Here is a 25,167-nt window from a genome sequence, read left to right on the forward strand (position 1 = left end):
TGTGGTATTACTATAGGGTGAACCTAGTTGGACTTATGGATAGTGTCCTGGAAAACCTGAAGGGAATTTGCAGCCGTCACTTTCCATTTTTTGCATTCTATGCTAGAGCACTCAAATCTTGTTAACTACATTCGCTGATTTAGTGTACAAAACTACAAATCCACCCCACAATGTCATGAACCAACTTGTAAACTCCCTCATTTCAGTTCTCACCTCTAGCTAACATGACACCACACACAATTAACTCCCACAATTACAAATCACTGCACTAAAATACACACTTTCAGTGACCTAAACAGAATCTATAGGTCTACCTGCGTGACAGACTGCCGACAGTCACTTCACCCAATATCACTATGAGTTGCTAACAATTAGTTTGACCATTCACCACACACAAGAAAACACTAGCTGTCGCCACCAGAAATCATAGACCATACCCAATAGGACAAAAACATGTAGCATTTATAAATTGGCACCAACCTATAAATTCACCAGATCCACTATTATAGTTCTACACACAAGAGCACTTGCATCTTCAGTTTCACACAGCAGCATGTGAGCTACAATTACATTGTCGATTAGTAGCAGGGGCACTCGGTTGTGGGGATGTTCCAATTCCATTGTTTTTAAAGACCGTACTCTAAATGATTGATCAGGTGTATGGGAACGTTTAGGTGTCACTTCACTATCTAAACAAGCATGGCCGTCATACTGCAACAAGGACACACTGTTGAGAAGACGTGGTGATAGAGCTGATTGAGCTTGTCAAATTAGATCTGTCCATCAAAACTTTGGTAGCAGACAATTGACTGTTAATTGATAGTCCAATATTTTGTCGTTGTTGCGCAGCTACATCTTTGAGAACTGCAACATTACACATAGACATCTGCCAATTTACTACTGTCTTTCAATTGTCCAGGTGAAGTTAACAAAGGCGGGTTCTGAGGCAGGAATGTAGGAGGAAGAAGAACGCTAGCCATCCCTGCCAAAAGACTTGGGTTTTTCAGCTTTTGTGATCATAACTGAACAGCTATAACCAAGTTTCAGAATAGTCAGTTTCCAACCATCAGCTTTTACAATAGAATTAGTTTTGGTTTTTTCACTGCATCTTCTTCTTGTAGTTCATGCAACACTAGTTTTCCAGGGCTTCCCCAATGCCAGATTCCACAAGTAGCTGCTTTTCCTCCTTTTTAAAGCCTGAATTAGTCCCACTGTATCAAAATAGGTTTTAATTATTTCATCAAATGGTTTCTGTGTCTTAATACACTGTTTCTTGGCTGCGGGTATGAAAAAGGCACATTAAAACTTCAAAACGTGACTATCAACACAACAGACTTTTTGCTTGAGCTGTACACTGGGGTAAGTGACTCCCCCTTAAGCGCGAATCAATCCGTCCCATTGGTTTCATGTTTACTTGTTCTTGCGTTCCATGGCGCTTTCCCTTCCTCCCCATGCACCTACCCACAACTCAGTCTAGCTGCACATATACTCTGACCTGGACTATGGTCCCCGAGGGCATTCAACCCACAGCACTTTGTGATCATACCAATGGTAAAAGGTGCTCTACAAATGTCCCAAAACATAAGAGAAATCATGTAGGCTATCTATACTTTAGAGAGTTACTCTAGAGGATATAAAGTTGCTGAAAACAGTGGTGGCCATTGTGCAGCACTCATCTGTTTGTGTGAAAAAGGGAATGCCTTCAATAAGGGACATCAGATGTACACTCCTCCCCCAAACATCAAATAGATGGGCAAAAAAATACTTTGCTTACCTGCTGACTGGAAAAGCACTACTGCTTTGAAATCCTTTTCTTCACATATTTATCTTCAACTTTCATCAAGACCCTCTATCAGCCATTTACAATTAACTTCACCAGGAATTGCCAAAGGGTCAAATCCCCCATACTTCAGAATACACAGAGAATTGTTGGAAACAAAAGGAAAAGCTCATTAAAGAGTGCCATGATTTGAATTATTGCCTAAAAGAAGAAGAAAAAAAATGAAGTGTCCCTATTTGCGAGTGAAGCGTCTCTTGGTGCGTGGTAACTTCCTCCAAGACTTTCACCCATTGTGGCTTCAAATAGTTCCATCTGCTCGCTAATACAATTAGAGGTCGGTGTTCTGGAGAGGCAATACATTCTTAACTGCAGAGCTCTTGTAGCTAAAATGCTGCAGAGTCATTGTATGTCCTTTAAAAGACAAGTACCTGTTTCAGTTTCTTAAATGTAAATATCAACCTTAGAGAGTACTAGCTTGCGGACAGCAACATGTACAGGAAATTATAGGCACTGGAACTAGGAGGGCATGGAGGGACAGAACCCAAACCACCCATGATCTTTACTGGGGCAAAACAAAGTAAATATTACACCTTAGCAGGCAGGCTTTTGCTAATATGAGCCAGACACTATCCTCCAGAAGTGTCAACAGAAGCCCCCCCGCCATAAACATCGTTACGGTGCCATAAATTATGCACTACAGCTGAAATAGTGCAGCGCTCATGAGCAGTGGCAAAAACATGAACAAAGGTTAACTAAGCCAAGGGTAAATTTTGCATAGGCATGTTTCTCACAAATGTGCCACAGCTTGATACGCGTAGATAAGCCAAATTATTACTTCAGTAACGTTTAAGTAATTGTATCTAAATCTCATAGTGTCAACTCTATTTCATTTTGTTGGGGAAAGTGCATCATATTGACAAGTGAACACTTTTGAAAATGTACATGATCAGATGGCCAAATGCTTTTGATGGCAAACCTAGTTCTGTGACCTTCTGGTTGCATAATCTATACAACTGGTGCTCAACCCATGAGCTAATCTCAAATTCCTCATCAGCATATTTTTTCACCCTGTTGCTTTGTACCAGCTCCCTGAAAGTGTGATGGCCGAAAAACTCCAATATTCCACCTAGTTTGCCGTCTCTCCCCTGCACTTGTGTGTTCTCAATGTCACTGGGCCTAGTAAGATTGCTGTTTTTCCCCACCCCCTTGTTCCCCTCTCTTGCCTTGTCGTGCTCTGAAACACTTTTGTAAGTGTGCAATACAAATAAAATATCGTATCAATAGTTCCATCCAGTGTGTACAGCTACAGATCTACTGCTCTAGATGCTAATAGCGATAAATATCACTTTCATGGATGCGTAGGGCTGGAATACGGGGCTTACCTTACTCGGGCTTGAGTACTGTTAGCAGCCCTGCCCTCTCCCTGAAAGTGGTAATTACCACTATATCGAAAACAGTTGATATCAATGACAGGCAAGGGCCATTTTATCCACCTAAGGTTGACAATTACCCTCCCCCCCTTCCCCCTCCAGCCGCAAAACCATACTACCTCTCAGGCTATGACTTTCTTTAGCACTGAACCTTTTGGTTTTATAAACTTCTGAACTTCTCCTTACACAGCAAATGAAGGGACAATCGTACAATTTGAAGGACACTGCCATGTGCAACACCGACTGCACCCAGCCACGCAAAACCTTGCACAGAAAAATGTATGCAGAGCCTTTTTATCATATCTATATTTTATTTTGTCCATTTATGCTGCTAACCTTTACATTTTACAGACACTTGTCGCACTAATGTGTTACTTCAGAAGTACATAGAAATGTTGTATTCTTCCGAATATGTTTTGGATACAAATATCTTCTGGTGACATTTCAAATATTAGTACAACATTGCTTTCAAATAAGTTTGTTTGCTAATCAAGAAGATTTTAATTAGCAAATTCTGGTCATCAATTTACGAAAACTAATTTATGCCTTCTGCACCAATCTGAGGAAGGAACGGACCTATTCATGTGGAACATTGTGGGGGCATTGGCGCAGCAACAGTGTTAAAGCCAAAGAGGGGCAGCCAGTAGGAGCATTTATCCTCTACTTGGCTACAATTTGAAAGGGATCAGACTGATCAGTAGAATACTCATTGTGTGGAAGTAGAAAGGGGAATTGAAGGAATCGCCCCACCAATGAAAAGGGGGGGTCTCTCTATGCTGAATAGCTAGGGTGCCTTAAAGCAGTGCTCTTCAAACTGGGGGGCTGACGCCCCGAGGAGGGCCCGAAGGATGCCTGAGGTTGGGGGCGGGGGCGCAAAGTTATTTAGGATTATGGTGACTTTTGTAAGCATTTAATAGAAAATATAAGCGCTTGTGGGGGCACTATATCTTTAGTCAAGGGTGGAGGGGGCTCAGAATAAAAAGGTTAGAAGACTGCTGCCTTAACGGAATAAAGTGACCGTCCACTTTCAAATATCAAAGCAATTAACAGCACTCCTTTCACACCCAGGTTAGAAAACTCTTACTACCGCACCAGTCGTCTGTTACACAAGGCAGCTAAAAAAATCCTGAAAAGCAAGAAAATAGCTCCAAGCTCAACAACATCCAACGAAAATTAACTGGTCCCATCAACAGAGACAAAAAGAAAAACCACCATCACCATAAAAATCATACATCCTAGGACATCAAACAATGATAAAAAAAAAGATCTTTTCAAATTAACGACATGGTGATACACAACTAGCACTTGCAAACATCAATAAATTCACTGCTGAGGTGCAATGGTTGGAAAAAACAAGCCGCATTGAAGGGGCAATAAAAACCCTGCGGGAACCTCATCAACCTATACAGAGAATGGCACATAAATATAACTAGAACATGCAGTAATCGGAGTCCCTGAAACGTACATTTGTATTTATTAAATCATGTAGTGATTTCCTCAAAGTGTTCAACATAAACTAAACGTAGATGGAGGGGAGCACGAGTCATGAAGGGAATTAGAACACTGTCCACCGCGCCCACAGGCTGGCACAACTTTGCCCTACTGTGAACTGAAAAGATGTGAACTGAAAAGGCAATGGAAAAATCAACTGGGGTAACCAAGCTCTCTATATGTTCTTTAAAATAAATGGCGTAAAAGCTATACAACGGTTCTGCCTCACGGGTATAGCATCCGTAACTTCAAGCAGTGAAAAAATAATATTCAAAGCATTACAATACAAAATGACAGTCTTTGAAAGCCAGACTGTTCACTTTGTATGGGGGGCAGCTTTACAGAACCGCTTTAGGGGTGCTTTATTTTATTTATTTTTTATTTGTACAGCAGTTGTACACAAGATAAGTGCATCAAAGCACTTTAAGGCAGGAAGGGAGCAAGGGAATACAAGGGAATACAGTAGTATTCAAATACAATACTTTGATCTTGAACTTAATTTGGAAACAGATTACCTGTCCTGTACACTTCCCACATTATGCATCAGTTTGAGATGTTAAAACAATAATCCCCAGTGCAAGGGGTGGGGGCCATAGAGGGAGGTATTCAAGGCTCTCCTTTAATGCAAATCTCTTTCAGTTGCTGGACAATTAATGGGTGCCACTTAGAGAGTGGCGTTCTGGTTTTTTACTTTTTTTTTTGTTGGCTGGTGTTCAATGACTTAAGTGAAAGCAATGATTAGGCCGTGAGTAATGTTAAGAGAAATAAATAGATGGGAGTGGCATCTGTCCACTGTTGGTTAGAGAAGCCTTTTTTTCTCCCTTAGAGCTTGATTGGCCAATATCAGCAACCAACAGCAAATCTAATTTAGAGCTTTTGTACAGTAAAAGCAAATTCATTGTGATTGTTCATCCAAGCCCAAAGCGCTGTAAGGAAGGCATGGTACCGACAGTAAGACATACACAAGTGACCACAGTTCAAGGGTGTTTATCAACTTAAACAAGGGGGTGATAAACGCCCATCTAATCCTAAGAATACAGATTGGGCAAGCTACGACCATCAAATAATAATTCAGTCCCAGTGGAGTCTTGCCAAAGTAAAAGGGCCTATATTAAAAAAATAAAATTATTGCCAATCCTTACCGCCAAATACAGCCAAATACAAATGGTGTGGGGTAGTGTTCATGAAAAAGAAAGAAGTGATATATGTCAGGATGATCAGGCCGTGGGCCTACCTTCCCCAGGTTTTCAGCACGGGACAAGGCAGTTCACTTGAGCAACGCACATGCTCTTCTTCGGCCCAAGGATACAGTTCTATTACAAGCATCAGGGCCTTCTGTGCCCAAGTGTCTTTACTTATCATAATCTCTCGATTCAGAGGACCCAATGTACCAAAACAAAACACAATGTTAAAAAAACAAAAACGTTTCTTTTCTCTTATAAGTACTCAATTCAGGTGATTCACCCTGGAGCCCCCTCAACCGGGCTCAGATCCCTCTTTTTACAATGTTCAGAGAATATTCTCTCTTCGGTGACTCACGGTTCACCCCGGATCCCTCTCAGCCAAGCACAGATCCTTCCTCTTACACAATTAGTTTCCCTCAGCCGTGCTGAGACCAATTTCAGTTTGCATTAAACTATCGAAGACTTTCGAAGTCTTAGTTAGTTTGACCCGTTGCAGGACCACTTTGATCTCAAAATTCCCTTCTCACAGTTGCCAACCAGTTGGATACACAACAGAAACCTTAAAAAAAAAAAAGTGCACCCACATGGCACCAGAGCACTCCATCTATGGCTCTTTCTGGGCCTCCAAAGTTCAGTCACTCCTCTGGTTTTCAATTCTATTTGCGTCGCTTGTCACATACGTTGCACACACTGTACTCTTTACATTTCTTCCTACGATGTTGCCGCTTGCAACCTTTGTTGTAACACAGGCTGGTCTGGTATCAGTCTCGCTGACTGGCGCTGCTTTGTAGCAGGAGCCAAGTACAGTACCACGGCAGCAAACGGTCCTCCGTACCTTGGTTATCGACGTGGGTGGACGTGGGTGAGCCCCAGGTACCTCAGACACACAATGCAGGTTTCTTCAGCTTTAGTCCCAGGTTTCTTATTTTCCAAAGTTCACAAAAGTAATGTTCTGAAAAGGGCAAGGGCACTTCCCTCCTTGCAACCCTTTCTGGTCTCACTGTCTGTCTCCTCGTATTAAACTGATATCTTGGAACTGCTGCTTCCATGTGTGCTAGGTGATCCTCCCGCACTGGTCCACCCCCAGGAACTGTATCCAAAAGCGATGGCCGTGTCCTGGCACCCTGGATGACAGATCCCCCGGGGACTAGCGGGTTAGACACCTTGTTTCTCACAGCGCCCTGTGCCACCAGAAGCAGGACAGGAAATAAAGAGCGCATTCATTAGAGCATTTCAACCATCCCCTGCCCGATACTACACCTGACAGGGTGTGCAGCACACACACTGTAAAACAGTCTGCCACACACTTCAAAACTTGGCCAGCCAAACAAAAACTGTGCCTCTTGGCACCCTGCTTCAGCCTTTCCCCACATCATCTGCTCCATAAGGTAGCGTTTTTTATTTATTTTCTTTCTCTGACGTTCCGTTGCTTCCTGTGCTGAGGGAATCCATTCATGTTGCTTCCCTTTCCCTTTTTAGTTACTATGATCTTCAGACGGAGGGACCTCGCCTCCTTTCCTATCTGGATCTACCTCACGGAACCCAAAGGCACTGCACCCCAGGTAACTTGGTACTTTAGCTCATTTGTTTCTCGCCCCTTTCCCCTTGTTGTTACTAGGGATTACATCTGTTATGCCTTGTCATACTTACTCATAGAGCTCTCCTATCAGCACTTGAAGTGAGCCTCAGTACATCCTTGAGGACCCCTGCTAACGACCTCAGCAGCACCACGATAACTGCTGCTCTTCACCCAGTCTAAGAGCATACCTTCCCTTGTGGAGCACCCAGCAAGGTTAGTCATACAGATACTGGAACCTGACATTTCACTTAACTAATTTTAAATGCACACATATGTGTTTTACCCTTCTTTTATTTCACATGCGCCCTTCTAATACACTTATTTTTGTATGTCCCTCACACAGAGAGACTTGATTTCTGGCCCTAGAAGAAGGCTCCCCTTCCATCGAGCCGAAACGTCAGCAAATACCGTGCCCCCTATCTGTGCAACGCCATAGTCTGCCACTACATCTCTAACCTTAGATCTAGACCTTGATCGATCCAAAGGTCATCCTTCTGCCGGGTATAGGAGTACCTCTTCATAGGTCTCCCAATTGAACAAAAAACGTAGACTTTGTAAAACATACACTGTCTTACACAGTCTTTTACATCACATGATGACAACAAATGTAAACTCACTAATGCGGTTTAAGTCACAAAATGTATGTTTGCTGTTCATTCACAGTGCTTAAGACCACGTTATGTTGTGGTCATTCTTTTTGTTGATAATTCTTGCTGTAAATGTTTAACAGATTTATGGTTTATAAGACACTCTTCTGGTAAAATTGCCACTATTGTTTGGTGCATGAACTGGCCCACGGCCAGTTACTTTTTTCTTATCTTTATTGATTTATAACAAGTTTAAAACTTCCAAAATACAACAGCTAAATAATAAAGAGCTGTAGAAGTATCATAGTTGTTTTTGTGTATTTCCAGGTCACAATCCCATGAGACAATCTTGTGCTTGCCCCATTGGATTCATGCAAGGGTACAAATGTGTCTGCAGTAAATAATTGCAAAGATTGACATTTTAGAGGGTAGGACACTCGCCCTGTTCGTGCACATGCTTCCCACATCAACAATCCTGACAAGGGAGATCTACGCCAGCAGACGTCTGCGCACCGACATCCAGCTGTCTGGGCAACTTATTGAAAATGACAAGCATACTGCCACCGTGCCCTTTATATACGATAGACATTCTCACAGAGGCTACGCGAAAGTGCAATGTTCTTAAGCAGATGACCAAGTCAAATCTTGAGTATCGCTGGACCTGTGTGACTCTTTCCTTCACAGTAAAGCACTGGAATGATTTGCTCGTACCCACTAAAGGTGCTGTCATGTGTACAAGTTGTACTGTACACATAGCAATGTCGCACACAAGGGCACCGCAAGCACGTGGGCAAGTGTCAGGACAGTTTGTCTGAAGTCTAACTAAGGGCTTAGCCAAACCATTCAAATGAGACAGTACAATATTGCACTCTTAGTATAAGGTTGTACCACCCGAATACATGGCAGCATAGGCAAAGCAGCTAGGCTTATCTTAGAAGGGAGAGAGGGCTGTAGTAAAGTACACTGAACCTGTAGTACACAAAGGATTCAATAGAAACACTGACAACAAGAAGTATTATTAAAAAAATAAAGGTTTATTTTAAATACAAATAGGCCAAGTTAGGTCTTGGGGTAAGTACTGGTCATAGAGTCATAGTACATATAAAAACACACCACTTTGCCTGAAGGTACACAGACCAAAGCATAAAACCTTATTCAGAATACTGAACAGTAGTTCTAAGGAAGTTAAACCTTATCATATACAATGAGTATAGGTCACACCTATTCTAGGGGAGTAAAAATGATTATTTACTTTTAGATTACTTAAAACAAGGCAAGTAGACACAGTGGGTCAAGCAGTGACACTCAAGGAAATCACATAGTAAACCAACTTGCAAATATACTTTTCTAAATAGTGGAACACTTATTCAAGGAACAGTAGATACCTATAACTACTTTGAGGATAACACAGTTATTCTAGGTGAGTAAGACCCTTTTTGGTGTAATATAACATTTCTGTAGTAATACACAATTACAGTTGCTTTTCAGCTCAGTGAAACACGCAGTCTAAGATAAGCAAGAACTCTTTGCATCAATTGGGGATGCACAAGGCAGACAGAGGTCAGCTACACCTAAAGTAACACTGTTCAAGAATGGCACACACCTATAGTTGCTTTTCAGATCAGTGCACAAATGGAGATAAGCAATAACTCGTTTTAGGGTGGCACATATCTAAAACAAGGTAAGTAAAACCTATAAGCTTTTTAAAGGAGCTATCAGCAACTTAAGTATAACTTAAGGCAGACTTATTCTGGACAGGCTAACAGCAAATCAGGGGAAGCAAGACCAAATTGGGGACACTCATCCATTTATATCCTAACAGGAATAGTGAAGTGAAACCAACATCATTACTTTTGGGGAAGAGGCACAACCAATTCATAGGCGAGTAAATTAACCTTACATCTACTTTCTGCTAGAATGGCGAAACGGTTTTAAGGAAAGTTAGACTTTACATATACTTTTCAAAGTAAGAATTTTTGTAACTGTTCACTCTCAGAGTTACAGTTACAAACCAACTAATTTACAAGTAAGTGAACACTGGTTATACTTCTCAAGGCAGACCCCTGTAATTATCCAGTCTTTCCCTATTCTATGGCATGCGTTCTTTCAGAGACAGAAGAGGGACCCCTAGTGGTCTAGGAATCAGCTGTAGGGAGAGTGAGATAGGGCTCAGTTGCAGTTCCTGTGGATGACTTTTCACACAAGTAAGTATTTCTCTTTAGAGTTAGTTGAGGGTCCAGGGACTTCTGAGAAAACACTGTGGGAGGATTCCACCCGTGGGCCCGGGTGAACTGGATGAAAAGGCTCCCAATCACAGAAAACACACCCGAAAGCTACACAGCCATCACAAAAGACTTACGGTAAGTAATACCCAAGTCAACACAGTAACTCAGCACACAAGAAGAGTTGAAGCAGGAGGACTTCAGGATCTGCAGCCAAAAACCTAGTCATTGAATTCTTTTATCCTGAAGACAGGACACTGGAAGGCCTTTTGCAGCAAGGATCAACAGGGAAGGCTGCAGGCAAGGAGTTTCTCTGTAGCTGGATGTGGTTCTGGCGCCCTTTTCAGGAGAAAGAACACTAAATATCGCTGGTCGGGTTCTCATCATTTGAAAGTCCACCGCACACTGTTGAGGGGTCTTTTCAGACTCTATTCATGTCTGTGGAGGTTCAGCAGCATGCCCACAGTTTCATCAAGATTTGGAATTCGGAAGACCATGCACCACACAATGGCTCGAGGTCCCAGGTTATTGCAGCCCTGAAAGGTCGCAGCAAGATGTGGGATGGCTCAAAATGCAGGTCTTCTGGAGTCTAGTGGCCCTCACCAGGGTCTGAGTCGGGGTCGTTGTTTTCAGAACCCCCAAGTCGATTGGAAGGAAGGATAACAGCAGGCTCCGGATACACACCAGGCTCTGCGGTCACTGGAAATTATCTAGGCCGCGTTTCCTTCATTTTCCTCTTTGGATTAAGCTGCAGTGATCCTCACTTCTAGGATCAGATTTATGCAGGAACCCAGCCAATCAAACAGCCATGCAACTTTCAAACTTGGGACGTTTGCAGTCGTTTCGGGACAGCCAGCCTCTCAGTTTGAACTGGATTATTGCAGTCAGACTAGAAGACATAGGGCTGCAGAGTTTTGAACTCTACCATTCGCTTCCTGCCTTCATAGAAACTCTGGAGCCGGGACGGGCTTGGTCGAGTTCTCCCGCTGAAGATTTGACGACAAAGGATTTTCCAGCCCGGGAGGTCAGGGGAAGGAACAAGAACAGATATTGAACACTAAAATAGCGAAAAAAGAAGACAGGGGCTATTTCGGTAAAATGAGCACCCATAAGTGCCCTTACTGAGGCCGAGAAATGAGCCTCTGGTAAAGGTGCACAGAATTAGTAAAAAGTTTCACTGCCACCTCCCATTAAAGGTAAGCTTGTCCCTCTAACAGAAATGTTACAGTTAAAATGAGAAAGGGACACTGCATGTCCCCAGCACTCCACATAAGGTGGGGGGGGGGGGGTGCTGCTCTTACCTAATAAAATGTAAAAAGGATCCGAAGATAGTTTCTACCCTTGGGAACTGTAGTTCTCACAAGGTTAGACAGAGAAACTTAAAAGGGGAGCCCCAAGGGCAACCCTGCAAGAATAGGCAGTATGTGCCAAAAGTTGTCAAAGACTATAAAATTAAAAGGACACTATGGAGAGTCTTAAAAATGACACCCATAAAAAGAGTAAAAGACTGAGTGTGGAAAAAGGTTCCCACTCACTGGAGGCATAAGGAAAAATAATCCACCAGTAAAGCAAACAAGAGGTTCTGAGGTTCACATAGGTCAGGAACATTTTTCATTGCTATGAAGAGCTTACCTAACAATAATGGACCACTTTAAAAAGTAAAAAACTACCAGGGATTTTGCAAAGGTTTGTTTAGTATATTAAGCTTACGCCGTTCAAGTCTGCAAGTGCACCGTCGACTAGGAATCGGGGAGGGTCTAAGTGCTCTTGCAAACTAGCAATCAAAATATATGTCAACATATAACAGTGCAAGCAAGATAGCAATTAGGTTTTTTGTGCCCTTTTTTTAAAACACATTTGTTATAACAAGACAGTCACTCTACAGCAGTGGTCTTCCAACTTCTTTGACCCTGAACCCCCCTACGAAAAAAAGGACCTGGCTTGGGGCTCCCCTCTATACACATGGACTCCAAAATGTCAATGAGTTGGGAATGGTTATCGCGTGCTGGTGTCGAATGGTGCCCCAAATGGAGGTGTGTGTGCCAAACACTAAATTCTTTCAAAATCATTACTTGCAATAACTCAAGCACAAATATTTGTAAACACAGCATTCAGAATTGTTTGCTACATTACAGAGGACTTGACTAAAAGTAGTGTTGGATATTTATTTACCACAAAAAGCAGCCAATATTGCTGTCCTACAGTAACATTTGACATGCAACAGATGTAACAATTTGTTTCCAAGTAGAACAACTCTGAGATTACTATCAATGCAGTCACTTACAAGTTGGACAGTGGCATATTGGAGAACTAGTGTGAAGGGTGGGCCCGTCTTTCAGCAGCCAGCCTATCACTATTGGGTTAAATTCTTGCAATAACCAACCGCAGATGTTCTTCCACCTCCAGCTTTGACCGATATTTATTCTTTAGTGCTGCAAGTGCAGAGAATCCAATCTCGCAAAGGTACGTGGTGCTGAAAGGTAACAGTATAGCACATTTGGATAAAGTTGGAAACTCTGCAGACATTTTTCCAAAATCCACCCAAAGAGTTTTTTTTTTATTGGCTCTCCATTAGGCAGTCACTTTGAAGCACCCTTAGTTTCTCCTGGAGGTGTATTGGGAGGTGGGCCCCTACGTCTGCTTGGAAAGGCTGAACCACCCAGTCATTGACGTTACAATTGTCCTCTGGAAAGTTCTTTGAGACTGGTTCTGAGATGCTTTCCTATTCAGCAACACATGAAAGATCATACTCAGTCTCCTCAAGAGCACCTGCCAATAATGGAAACACATCCCTCTACCTCCAAAGCTTTAGCTTCTTCTTGAATGTTGATATTTTTGCGCTCATAGAAAAACATGTGGTTTCTGTGCTTTGCAGGGAGGGGTTTAGAAAATGTAGCTTTTCAAAGATGTCCCACGGTAAGCAAACAGTAAAAGCCAGTGTGAATAACAGAGAAGCTCTTCTTTCGTTTGGTCTAAACCCCGGAGAAAGTGTCTCACTTTGTCCCAGAGTTCAAAAATGCAATTTAAAACATTTCCCCTGGATAGCCACCTGACCCAATTGTGTAACAACAAAGCATCCTTTTCAGCTCCCATTTCTGCACATAATGTGGCAAACAGCCGTGCTCTTGTGGGGTCATCTTAATATAATGTACAATCTTTCTAACCAAAGTCTGCACCACTCTAGAGGAGGAGATAGATGCCTTCTCCATAGTCTCCGCCCCCTTTCCACCATCATATTGGGATAACAGACAAAGAGCTATAATGGGGAACCCCTGCAACGTCCTGGGACTCGTCGAGTTTAGGAGAGACGGTATGCACTCAGGCAACCATTCAAAGTGTATCCACAGATGGGAAATGGGGAAGGAAGTAACCAAGAAGGATGTCCCCTGCCCATCTGCCGAAATGCGACTATGAACAACATGAATGTGCGTTAAGGAAAATCTGACGACACTAAGAAGATGTTGTATGGAAGGTGTATAAACCTATACTGAAACGATATAAGAATACGTAAAGATGACACCAAATGAAACATTAAGAGAAACCTATACCTAAAAAGCAAAGTAATAGTGAACAAAATAAAGACGAAGTTACTCATCAATCAATAAATGTACATTCGCAGTAACTCGGAGCAGTCACAGTTCGGTGTCGTTACTGCAAGCACGGAGCACGACACCTCACTTGAAATATAGAAACACCAGGTGCTTGTCACCTGTGGACACATCGAGCCAGACGGAAAGACCTATTTTCAGGTCACCTGTCTGTTACAGCCCTGCCGCACCGAGGAGGTGGTAAAGTATTGATTATCCACTCCCGACTAGAAATTACACATGGAGGTACAGAACTTAGCTCTCTTACCCCTGTGTTGCCAATACATAGAAAAAGACTGTCCTGAAGAAAGCGTCCTTAACAAACATGAGTCGCTGAAACCGGTAGACAGCAATTGCTACATATGATAGATACCTTCTATACATGAGCAGTTTTTTATCATCATCCACCTGCCATACTAATAGGAAGACGGCCAAGTGGAGAGTTTTGTATTGTTTGTCTCTTGATGTTGGTCTAACACAATTTCAGAGTGTCTGCAACCTGACTTTGTGGTAGTCCTTTTAAAATTCACAGTGGACGGGGTGTGACAAACAATCCTTTGGCAAATAAACGTACACAACCCAGTGGATGATTGTTCGCCTCATCACGTAAACACTGTTTTTAGATCGGGTATTTGTCTCTCCCCATGCTAACACATAGGGAGGGAATGGTTGACGGGCACATTGATGCAAGGCTGAATGGTGCATAACATCTAGAAGAAGTTAGTGTCTCTTCTTATTCTATCCCCTGTTTTTGTAGGCGGCCCAGCAGCGCTACACAGGGACAGACGAGTCCAGCAGGAAGGGACATTTAGAACTCAAATCTATCCTTTCCTGTCTTCCTACACAGCCTTGCCCCTGTGGACGTTAAAACCCACAGTAGTTTCTTTCTCTGTGAGAAATAACTGTGCCCTCAACCACGGTGGTTTTATTCCAAAGAACAGGCTGACTACCCGGCTTTGGAAAACAGACTATTCTTTGGTTACTCTCACTTCAACTTGAATACAGTTGGTAAATGTCCAAACCTTTGTGTTACACATTTGCAGTAACGCCAGGTAGAAAGTAAGTGTGTAGAAGCTTGCTGGACAGGTATATAAACAACATTTAGAACGGGCATTAGCAGAAAATGGACGATGGCTCATGACAATCTCAACCCAGCTCCCTCAGAAGTACGAGCCCAGGGTGGTGAGATGAAGACACGATTGAAAAATGGTCTGTGTGCAAAATAAAGGAGTACATTGGCCTAGAACCAAGAAGGCTATTTCAGGAGATGAATAAAGAGCACAAAGTGAGTTGACGATCAGACCACATGCGTCGGACATATTTCACTCAAGATAATGAAGGATGGTAACATTTATGGAAGCCAAGTATTGTATAAACAAGATGACAAAAGCCTATGTGAGGTAGAGTGAGCAAGTCTATAAAGGCCTGAGAGGGTAACTGCACCCGCCAATTAAAATCAATTCAAGGACGAAATTGACAAATTCACAGTCCCATAGCACGAGATAGGGAGTGGGTATTACCCAAATTGACCTTTTACAATTGACTTTTGTCCTAATTGACCTAATTATAGTGGTCCTAATTGACCTTTATATTATTTTAGTTATGTTATGTATGTATTGGGTTGGTTTTGGATTATAAATAATATAAAGGGGACTGAGTGGGAGGTTGCGGGGGGTTTCCCCCGCATATATGTCCTAATCAAACTTTTAAATTAGGTCAATTCTCCAGAGGTCAATTGTGAAAAGGTCAATTGGTATACATCCAGGGAGTGTGGGAGCGCGTGAACAAAGACTATTCATTAAGCTTCAGGAGAAGATAGTGGCGTGCCTACACTCCCTTAAATGTTCCAGGACAGTGAGCAGGCCGGCAAAGTCAACTTCAGATGGAAGACATTGGTTTAAGGCCTACTGATGAGAGATAGTCGAATTAACTGGGAGAACAAGGGGAAAGTTGACGTAACTCATGGCACCTGGGTTTCGATTTCACATACATGCTGCTAGCGGGGCCGAACGTCAAGGTTGGAAAGGGTTGCCAACCAATGAGAGGTAGGTATAGCACTTTAACATACACTATCGCAAAGCACTATTTCGCTGCCATATTCTCTAACGTAATAATGACACGTGTAAAGAAGTAGCCCAGGCTGTTTCCTACAGACAAGGTGCCACCAACAAGGCACTAACACTTAGAAACTATACAGTAGATATGTTCCCCCAACACAATCACTCCACCTGTTGGGTTTTATTATTCACCACGCAGCATGATTTCACAAATAGTGACATATGGAGTATAAAGTATTTGATTAGAATTGAATGTGAGCTAATTTACATCAGCCTTGATGCTGGGGTGAGTGCCCTGCTTTTATTTATTGCGATAAAAGCAGTATTTTACCAACTACCTTGAGTTTGTCCGATTATCTGGTCTGCGATATTTTATTCTGAATTCCATCTAGCACCAAGACAACACTTCAAAGTGCTAGAGCACACCTCAGTTCATTCCCCATATTGCACACAGGCAAATGTTCCTGGTTTATCCATGCAGTGTGTCCACAATATATGTAGAGCTACTGCCAACACTTTTGCATTTTACCCAGCTCTAGCACCACACATCGAAGGAGCACCATCCGTGCAAATACTAACACACGCCTCCGACTTTAGGCAGTGGGAACTTAGGAAATGGTTAACAATGTTAAAGAGATCAGATGCAGTTGCTCTGCCTCAAATTGGTTTACAAAATAAGAAATCCTCCAATATTTATTTTCCATGGCAGTACCTCACATAAGCAATCAAATGAGCTTCTTTTGAAATGTCAGTGGCCTCATCCAACTGTAGGGGAAACAGACTGTATGAAGCGCAATATCAATTCTGTACTGATATCAGAGGACAGGTCAGTGATTCGGGGGAAAATTGTGGTGTCAGATAGGCATACTTTTGGATTTCTCTGCTGCACCGTCACCAAGCATTACCCAGTTGACAGCGAGAATTGTTAGCAGAATCACTTTCTCAGCATCTGTAAATGGCTTTTTGTTTATGTGGTAAGAAGCTTTCAAAGCATTTACAGGTACTGAGGCCACATTTTTAACTGTGTCTTTTTGATTTTTTATGCCTTGCAGCTGTCGTACAAAGAAATCCCTGGGCTTTTTCGCTAAATCTGGATGTTTTGTTTCTGAATGCCGCCTTCATTTTGTTGGCTTCTGGCTATAGCGCCACAAAACACACACTGCGGCTTAACTTCTCCAGCAACTGCAATCCATGTGAACCCAAAGTTCAAATAAGAGCCATCATATTTCCGCATTTTAGCATTTCCTTTGTCTGTTTCCACCTCTCCTGCTTTTTTTTTTAGATTACTACCATCTTTGGGCACTAGGAAATGATCCCTCTCAAAAAGAAGCCTGAACATGTGAAAATATTGCAAACCCCCCACTTTACTGTATGTCAGGTTCGTTTTTAAAAACCATTAAGTTTTCAAAAATTAAAAATGCCTCAAACAAAAAGAGTTAAAATGGCAAACACCACATGCAAAAATCCAAAAGGAACCATGTGACAAGCAGGCATGGGGGTCAGGGGAGCCCCTCGCTATAATGGATCAGAAACATTGATACAGGTCTCAGAAGACTCCCTGTTCAGATCGTGAAGTCTTAGCTCGAATTCTTTTTGAACTGTGGTCCTGAATTAGGCCACAGATTGGCGGCGAAAACCCCACCTGGATGCACATTGCACAAGGCCGATATAAAACTTCAGCACTTCTACTCAACCAATGGTACAAAGGGAAAATAAATCCTTACCTGCCTGCGTGACTGGGTCAAGTGCTTCACTGAATATTTCTTGCTGGGACACAGGTGGTTAGGTTGATGCACTGACGATTGGAGCGATGCTGCTGCAATGAAAACAAAAAGTCAATGATAAATGGGTCTGCCTGAGAAAAGATTAGATGAGCAGGGGCTAAAACCAGCTCTTGGGCTTTAGGCATCAGCTAATAAGCAGGTCCCAAAGCTGGGAAACCAGGAGAGAGTACACAGTGCACTGTAAATGCAGCTCCCACATCAGACATGAACTTTCAGTTACCCCTGCACCCTCAAACTGGACAAGACAAAGGAAGTCTCAAAAATAGGTTTGAAATCCCTGGTTGAGACTCCTAAATATACCATTAATTGCCCCACCTTCAACCACAGCAAAATACAGTCGTTTAAAAAAAATGTATAGGCATCCTTACCGCCAGCAAGTTCTACTACAGATGTCAGGATGTATGATTGGGCCACTGCTGCTGGGGACTTTGCTGTCCTAGATGGGATGATAGATCCAATTTATGTTCCTGCAACTGAAAAAGCAAAATAAAAAACAAATATTATAGACCTAACAGACTGACCTTACCAATACTGGCGCACTACACTCTGCCAGTCAGCGCACAACCTCGCCCGCACACAAAAGGGACCTAGGGTGCAGAGTCCTACTGGGAAATCTCCAAGGTTCCCTATAGGCCAGTCCACCCCAGCTGGCAGAGAGAACAGAGAGCAGTTAGAGCACATACCTGAAAACATGACTCCTAGTCAGTCACAGCAACAAAAAACAATACAGAGCGAGAGAAACAAAGTATCAGCTTGTTACATTTTACCCGTTCTATTTCCTGCATAGAATAGTTGCGAAGTCCAGTCTGCTGGCATGCCAATCATTCATCTATATATCTTACATAGAATCTGACACGGTAGTGCTGAACCCACCGAGATAACTTACAGAAACATCGAGTAATAGCCATTTAGCTTTTACTGCAGTCCGGTGACAGCGCTGGGAGCAGCAGACTCTGCCACAGCTGTCATGTCCGGCACGTGGGCACCTCTGCAGCATATAGTGCCCCAGCAGGTTGACATACACATAGAAATATGCAAAATGTGTTAATCGTATGACTTTTTGCAATTCCTTATTTAAAAGGAAGTGCTATAAAATGTGTTTGGCCAGAGGATGGGTTGGGCTAGGGTTTTTTCTGGCGCCCATGAACCCATAGTTTAATTTCCTTATAACTACTGTCAGCACAACGGAAGCATTTATTTCTGATTAACCAGTTTGACAAACATAACAACTTTAAAAATATAACCTGCGATAAAACAGAAAGCAAGGGGCACACAAATTACAGAGTATTGGTGTGGGACTCAAACAGAATTTCAAAGAAAACTAGTGAATGCAAGTTTCTGAAGTATTTTTGAGTTTAGAAATTACTTTTCTTATGAAGGTGTAAAATGCACATTTGAACAACAATAATGTGCCCAGCATGTAGAATGCTGCTTTCAACAGTGATGCCCCCCTTCAGGCCCCAGTGATGTTCATGGCCCATTGATTCCCATTGTGTCCTTTTCAGGGCAGAAGAAAACAAATGGGATGACCAAACAGAGCCAGGAAATGTGCAATTGACAACTGAGGAAAGGAGCACAGCGAAGAGCAGGTTACTGGGCCCCCACCTTCCCTCAGCGAGGCTGGGGGCTGATAAAGCCTGGTCAGGGCTGAGGTAGGTCGGGTCCTGAGATCCAGGCAGACATCTGATGCCTGAACTCAAACCCGGCCAGAGCCAGCCCATGGACCAGATGGGTGACGAGACAGAGGGGCAGCCAAAGCAGGGGGGGCGGTGTTGTATGATATCTGGCTACCCCACAACTGATTGCTGGGCTCCAGTAATCTGCTGTGGAGGTACCGGATATCATACAACACCGGCAATGTGTGCCAACGTCAGTGCTCGCCTCCTCTCCCCCGTGGCCCCCACGGTGAGGGTGCAGAGGGAGAGGGGCACAGGGGGGCCGGCATTGCAGTGATCCAGCCGCCCTGCTCTCCTCCTCTGCCCATGCGGCTGCCTTTGTCGGTCCACTGGGGAAGAGGGGAGCAGGAGCACCGGAAAAGGCCTGAAACGCTCACAACAATTACTAAGCAAGACGATGCTGGCGGCAGCAGCAAGAAGCAACAACGCAGCCTGGACGCGCGATCCAATTGCAGAAGCAGCACACGTCCAGGCTGCGTTTATTTCCTGTTTCGTGGCCACGCCCCCATCACGTTGCACTGACTGAGCATGTTCATGGGGGACCAGTAGCTCGCTGTGCACAGTGCAGCAAAAACTTGCCTTCCTCGGTCACATGCCCCTTCGCCCCCCCAGGCATGTGGCCACGCCCCTCAGATTGAAGACCTCTGCTCTACAGTATGGCTAGTTTTAAGGCAAAATACTCGACTGTTATCATGCTGGCAAGTCTATGTAGGAGTCTGCATTTTCACTGTATACTAGCATAGTTGTTGTGTGACCCTCCCAAGTCTATTGCCCTTTTAATGTGACGTGTCTCTTTCAAGTGTATTGCCCTTTTGAGATGGGCCATGACTGTGTCATGGTCCAAGATAATAAAAGGAACCCCTACAGGCACATGTAACAGAGCGGCTGCATAATCCAACAATGGAAGTCCTATTGTCTCTGTCTCTCACTTTGGGCCTGCAGGACTACACCGTGCGATCACGGTCCTGCAGCCCTGGCCTACAGGCCCACACTGTGTGATCGTGGTCCTGCAGGGCCCTGCTGCTCTGGGCCCCCCAGACCAGCCTGGTGCCCTGGGTCCAGCGCAGGCAACAACCATCCAGGGTGCTGCTGGCATCCAAGGTGCCCCTTGCACCCGGGCCGTGCCCCATAGCCTCACAGGGTCCTGCCGTGCAACATCTATAAGTCTGGGTGACCGCGGCACACCAACATGGTGTTTGGCCCCCCAGCACCTGTGAGGCCGGCCGCGTGACCACCGCCGGGCCCCACATCAATGGCCAAGAGGAGGAAGAACCCCTGCGATGTGCCTCATCCCTGCTGTCCCACATTTTTCTCCCCATCCAAATAAAAAAGGATGGTGAAAGGAGGAGGCGGCATCCACCGCCCTGGAAAAGAGGGGTGATGCCATGCCCGGCGCTCCGCTGGCAGATCCTCCCTTGCCGCTGTCCTCCAAGAAGAGGGTGCATCCGCCACGAGAATAAGAAAGTAACTGTGCGGCCGCTGCAGCGTGTCACAAGGTGGGTGAAAGACCATTTGCCACAAGATGGACCCAGGCCACTGACTTATGAACACTCAGTGCTGGGGCAAACAAAAGGCAGTGATTTTAATTACATACTGTGCGCCTCATTTAGGCAATCTAGTTTGTCTGACCAGCTCCTTTTATGCAGACCCCAGTGAAATGACCAGGACAGAAAAGGGAAGCAGCCAGCTCCCGATCTTCTTAGTCCCTGCGGTGTGTGGACCCTCTGCTACTGAAAGAAGTGGCCCCAGCACCCTGCCACTGGTGTGCGCCCTCTGCTACTGACAGCTTCCTGCCCACACTCCTGCCTGGGGGAGATAACTAGGCAGCAAGTGGCCCCAAAGCCTTGCCACTAGTGTCACCGTACCGGGCCCACTATCAATGGACCAGGCCGATGTGGCCCCAGGTGCGATTCCTACCAGCCCCGAACTGGGACACCAACTGCCCAGTTATCCATCCAGAGAGAAGGGAAGAGAGGACTGGCCAGGACTGCTGCTCCATCAACAGCAGTGACTCCTGCCTGCGGGAGGAGATGATGCGGCCCAGACACCCGGTCACCTGTGTCCGGCCAACCAATGTCTTGCGGCCCCTACAACCACCAGAAAGAGGTGGTATAACAAGCAAGGAGGGTTGCAGCTCAGCGCGAGTGCTTGTGCGTCCTCCTCTGCCACTGCAGTAAAGGGACACGCCTGCCTTAGGGAGTGTGGCCAAGAAAAGGGGAGTGAGTAACATGCTGCCACTCCTGCTGTTGATGCCTGGCAGCACTGAGCAGTAAAATTAGGCACATTTGCGTGCAATGTTCAAATGTGCGCTTTATAAATATTAAGTAATAAATAAATAAATCATAACCCCTCACCTCGAAAACACAGTAAAGTTACATAAATCATGGCAAGGGAATTCCCCCTCCACTCCAACCCACAAGACCATTAACCACTTATGTTTGTGGCAGAGGGTGGAACGGGTGATACCAGTTACCAGCCCAGAGAAAACACAAACCCGCTGTTACTGCAGCCAAAGTCAAAACAACAACATACATCAAACCCACCGGCACCTAAATAAACCTGCCAGTGCATTGCATGCAGTCGTCCTTTCTCCGTGATTCTCTTCCTAAACAAGTAGATGTCCCACGTGGAACGTCAAGACGTTTACGTCATGACGCCTAAAGGCATTTCAGAAAATGTCGGCAAACTTTGAAACTAACAATGCTATAGGGTCTCATGGGGACTTTAATGAGTGTTTCAATTGATAATAAAAGCCACATAAATGACCAAACGAGCAATTTTGTTTGCAGGCAGCATAAGGTGCGTGAGTGCTTGCTATCCAGCGCTTGTATTATTTTTTACAATATGCGTTTCTTTTAGCATCCATTAACTTAGATCATTCTCACCACTATGTTGTTATATCGGTAAGAGGAGCCCTTTTGCAGCCTCTGAAAATGCACGTTGAAGACGCTACAGTTGAAGCTGTAATCCGTTGTATTGTACACATCACAAGTTGAAATAAAAAATTGAAACTAGGTGACTTTCCAAAGATCTGGTTCTGAAATAACACTGGGCAGCCTGTTGGTATTGTAGACACAGTATCTGCTCCGAAGCTCATTTACGGTACTGTTCACCTGTGCACCTACTACACCAGCAGGATTCTAACGGTGGGTCATGACCACCTTAGGGGCCGCGGCCTCATGTCCAAGGGGCCAACCTCAAAACGTTGCTAACCAATGGCTCTATTCCATGTAATGACAGGTGTTATCAAGCGTTCTGCTTATTATAGTGCCAAAAACAGAGACTATACTATGATATGATACGATATGGCATTTGTAACGCGCCTATACACAAGTGTTTCAAGGCGAGACGAGGCAGGGAGGGGGGAACAAAGGGAAGACAGACAACGATCCTACTAGGCCAGGTGTCATTCAGACCGCGCAAGTGCAGGGGTAGGGGGAAGGGAAAAAGGGGAAGGGGAGTGGGAAGTGCAGGACAAAGTAAGTAGAATAAAAAATAAATAAATAGGGCCAGCTGGTGGCAAGTGCAGACAAGTGCTGGGAAGGGGGGGCTGTAGGGATACAGAGACAGTCCCACAGTGCAGGGGTTACCAGGGAGGCAGTGCAAGTGGAGAGTGGCTGGGCCCAGGACCGAGGTCGGTGAGGGTGGCCCAGTTGCAGATTCAGTACAGTTTCAGTGAATAATTTAGCAGGGGAGAGGTAGAAAGAAAGCAGAAGCAAAGAGGAAGGTTTTGAGGTGCTTCCGGAACCGGAGATGGTTCTCCTCAAGTTTCAGGGAGGCAGGAAGGCTGTTCCAGCGGGAGGCCCCTGCCGTGGAGAGAGATCTACCCCCAGCTCGTTGCTTCGAGAAGCGGCTGACCCTGAGGGAGTTGGAGACGGATGAGCGAAGGGCTCGGGAAGGAAGATATTTAGGAAGAGAGAGTTGAAGGTATTTAGGCCCCAGGCCCCAGAAGGCCTTGTGGAAAATGCAGAGGGTTTTGAACTTAATCCTCGCAGCCACTGGGAGCCAATGTAGAGATTTCAGTCCTGGAGAGATACGGTCCCTGGGCTTGAGGCCTATAATCGTCTTTGTGTAAGTGGCCTCCTTAAAACACTATTGTTTAACAACTAGCCCTGCTTTACCCTTCTAGTCTTCGTGCAGTGACGTCCAGTGCCAAAAGCTAACCAGCAGTGCATGCCATCCAAATGAACTCACTCACAGCTGCCTTCTTCTATCAGAAGAAATCTTTCTATTAGTACCTTTGAAGCATAAGCACTGATATAACACGTTTTCGCAGACATAAACAGCTAGGAATCTGCTAGCAGTATTGCACTTAAAATCTTGTAGACATGTGTTCTCTAAATTGTTTTCAGAAACATTTGTGTCTTCATATTTTTTTACAGATTTTTGGCTTTTTACCCAATTCTTTTTTTAAAAGCGTACTCTAAAATGCTGCATTCTAACCCATCATTTACAAATATTTCCTGGGGGGGAGAACCCCATGTCATTGGTTCGAGCTAGCTCGCTATGCTCGGTCACTATGGCATATCTGGGTAAAATCTTTATGCCTCTCCACCTTAAAAATTCACCAGCTGCCACTGGGACTGTGCTGGGTGGGGAGAGCCCAGGGACTGGTGGGAGCTGGATGGAGGGGGCATGGGTTAGTGGTTAGTGGTCTTGGCGATGAAGCCGTTTTCTAGCCTTTTTTATCTATTATACTAATAACTTGTTGTTGGAACACAAAAACATTTGAGTAGTATGATACTCTGTTTTATAAACCTGAAGCATAAATAACAGCTGATGGTTAGGTAATCTGGAAAAGGTGAGCATTGAGTGCTCTTTATTAAATAAGGGAGGGGTAACCCGTCTCCTATTTTGACTCTCTGTGAATGAGTGCAGACACAATACCTGCTCTGGAGCTAATAACTTCCGATACAGGCCCACACCTTGGATCCTCTCATCTCTACTCTACTGGCATATCTCCCACATCCTCCCTCTCTTGGACTGACCACTCTCTTCTCTCAACACACCTGAAGCTCTCCTCTCCTCTTGCAGCAAAACACCCAGCACTGCCACTCGGCTTCAAAGTCACCAGACCCATGAAAAAAGGGAGAGCGGCTGCCTTTGCCTCCACCTACTCTCCTCCACTCCTTCCGTCGGCTGACACCCACCCTGACACAGCCCTTGCTAACCTCAGTCTTCTCTCTCTATCTCCAACACTCTTGCCCTGTCATGAGGGTCCGACTGAAGCCTTCATAAAAGTGCAACTCTTGCTACGACTCCGACCTGGCTGCTCTTAAACGCAAGTGTAGGGCAGCTGAGCAGAAATGGAACGCATCAGGCGAACCATCTGACAAACTGGCCTGCCACTTCCTTCAAAGGCATCCACTCCAAAAAAAGAGTCTTCATTCAAGTCTGCATCTCCGCAGCATCAAATAGCACGCCCAAACTTTTCAATGTCTGCAAGGAACTTGCCAATCCTGCAGCAGCCTCTTCTGTCACACGCACCCAGGACCTTTGCTCGGCCCTGGCTGCACACTTCATCACAAAAACTCAAGACATCCTTCCCACCCTCTCCTCCTCACCACAGCAGCATACACCAACACCAGAGCCTCCCTTGTTTCCGATTACCCTCTCTTCTCTCTCTCCCGTCAAACCTGATGAGGTCACCAGACAAGTCAGTTCTATGAAGGCTTCATCCAAACAGGTGGACTCCTGCCCCTCAAAAACCATTAAAGACAATATTGACTCCCTCGCCCCAGCCTTGGGTGATCTCTGCAATCTCTCCTTTTCCACTGGAGTTTCCCCAGC

The 25,167-nt window shown here is 44.6% G+C and overlaps 1 protein-coding gene across 13 annotated transcripts in view; it reads right to left on the reverse strand.

Moving 5' to 3' along the window:
* Window positions 1-22,013, reverse strand: part of INO80E (INO80 complex subunit E) — a 657,413-nt gene extending 635,400 nt beyond the window's left edge. For 2 of the 13 annotated variants that reach the window (XM_069651989.1, XM_069651982.1), the window contains exons 1-4: window positions 21,921-22,006; window positions 18,070-18,174; window positions 17,642-17,733; window positions 12,558-12,746 (exon numbers count right to left, since the gene is read on the reverse strand). The gene's annotated coding sequence lies outside the window, so the exon portion shown is untranslated. Of the gene's footprint in view, window positions 1-12,557; window positions 12,747-17,641; window positions 17,734-18,069; window positions 18,175-21,433; window positions 21,464-21,909 lie in introns of those variants that run through there. The other 11 variants (XM_069651976.1, XM_069651985.1, XM_069651983.1 and 8 more) reach the window with 11 other exon arrangements.
* Between the last annotated feature and the right edge of the window lie 3,154 nt (window positions 22,014-25,167).

The sequence above is a fragment of the Ambystoma mexicanum genome, chromosome 3p (assembly GCF_040938575.1).
Source record: "Ambystoma mexicanum isolate Mex_15411 chromosome 3p, UKY_AmexF1_1, whole genome shotgun sequence".
NCBI lineage: Eukaryota > Metazoa > Chordata > Amphibia > Caudata > Ambystomatidae > Ambystoma > Ambystoma mexicanum.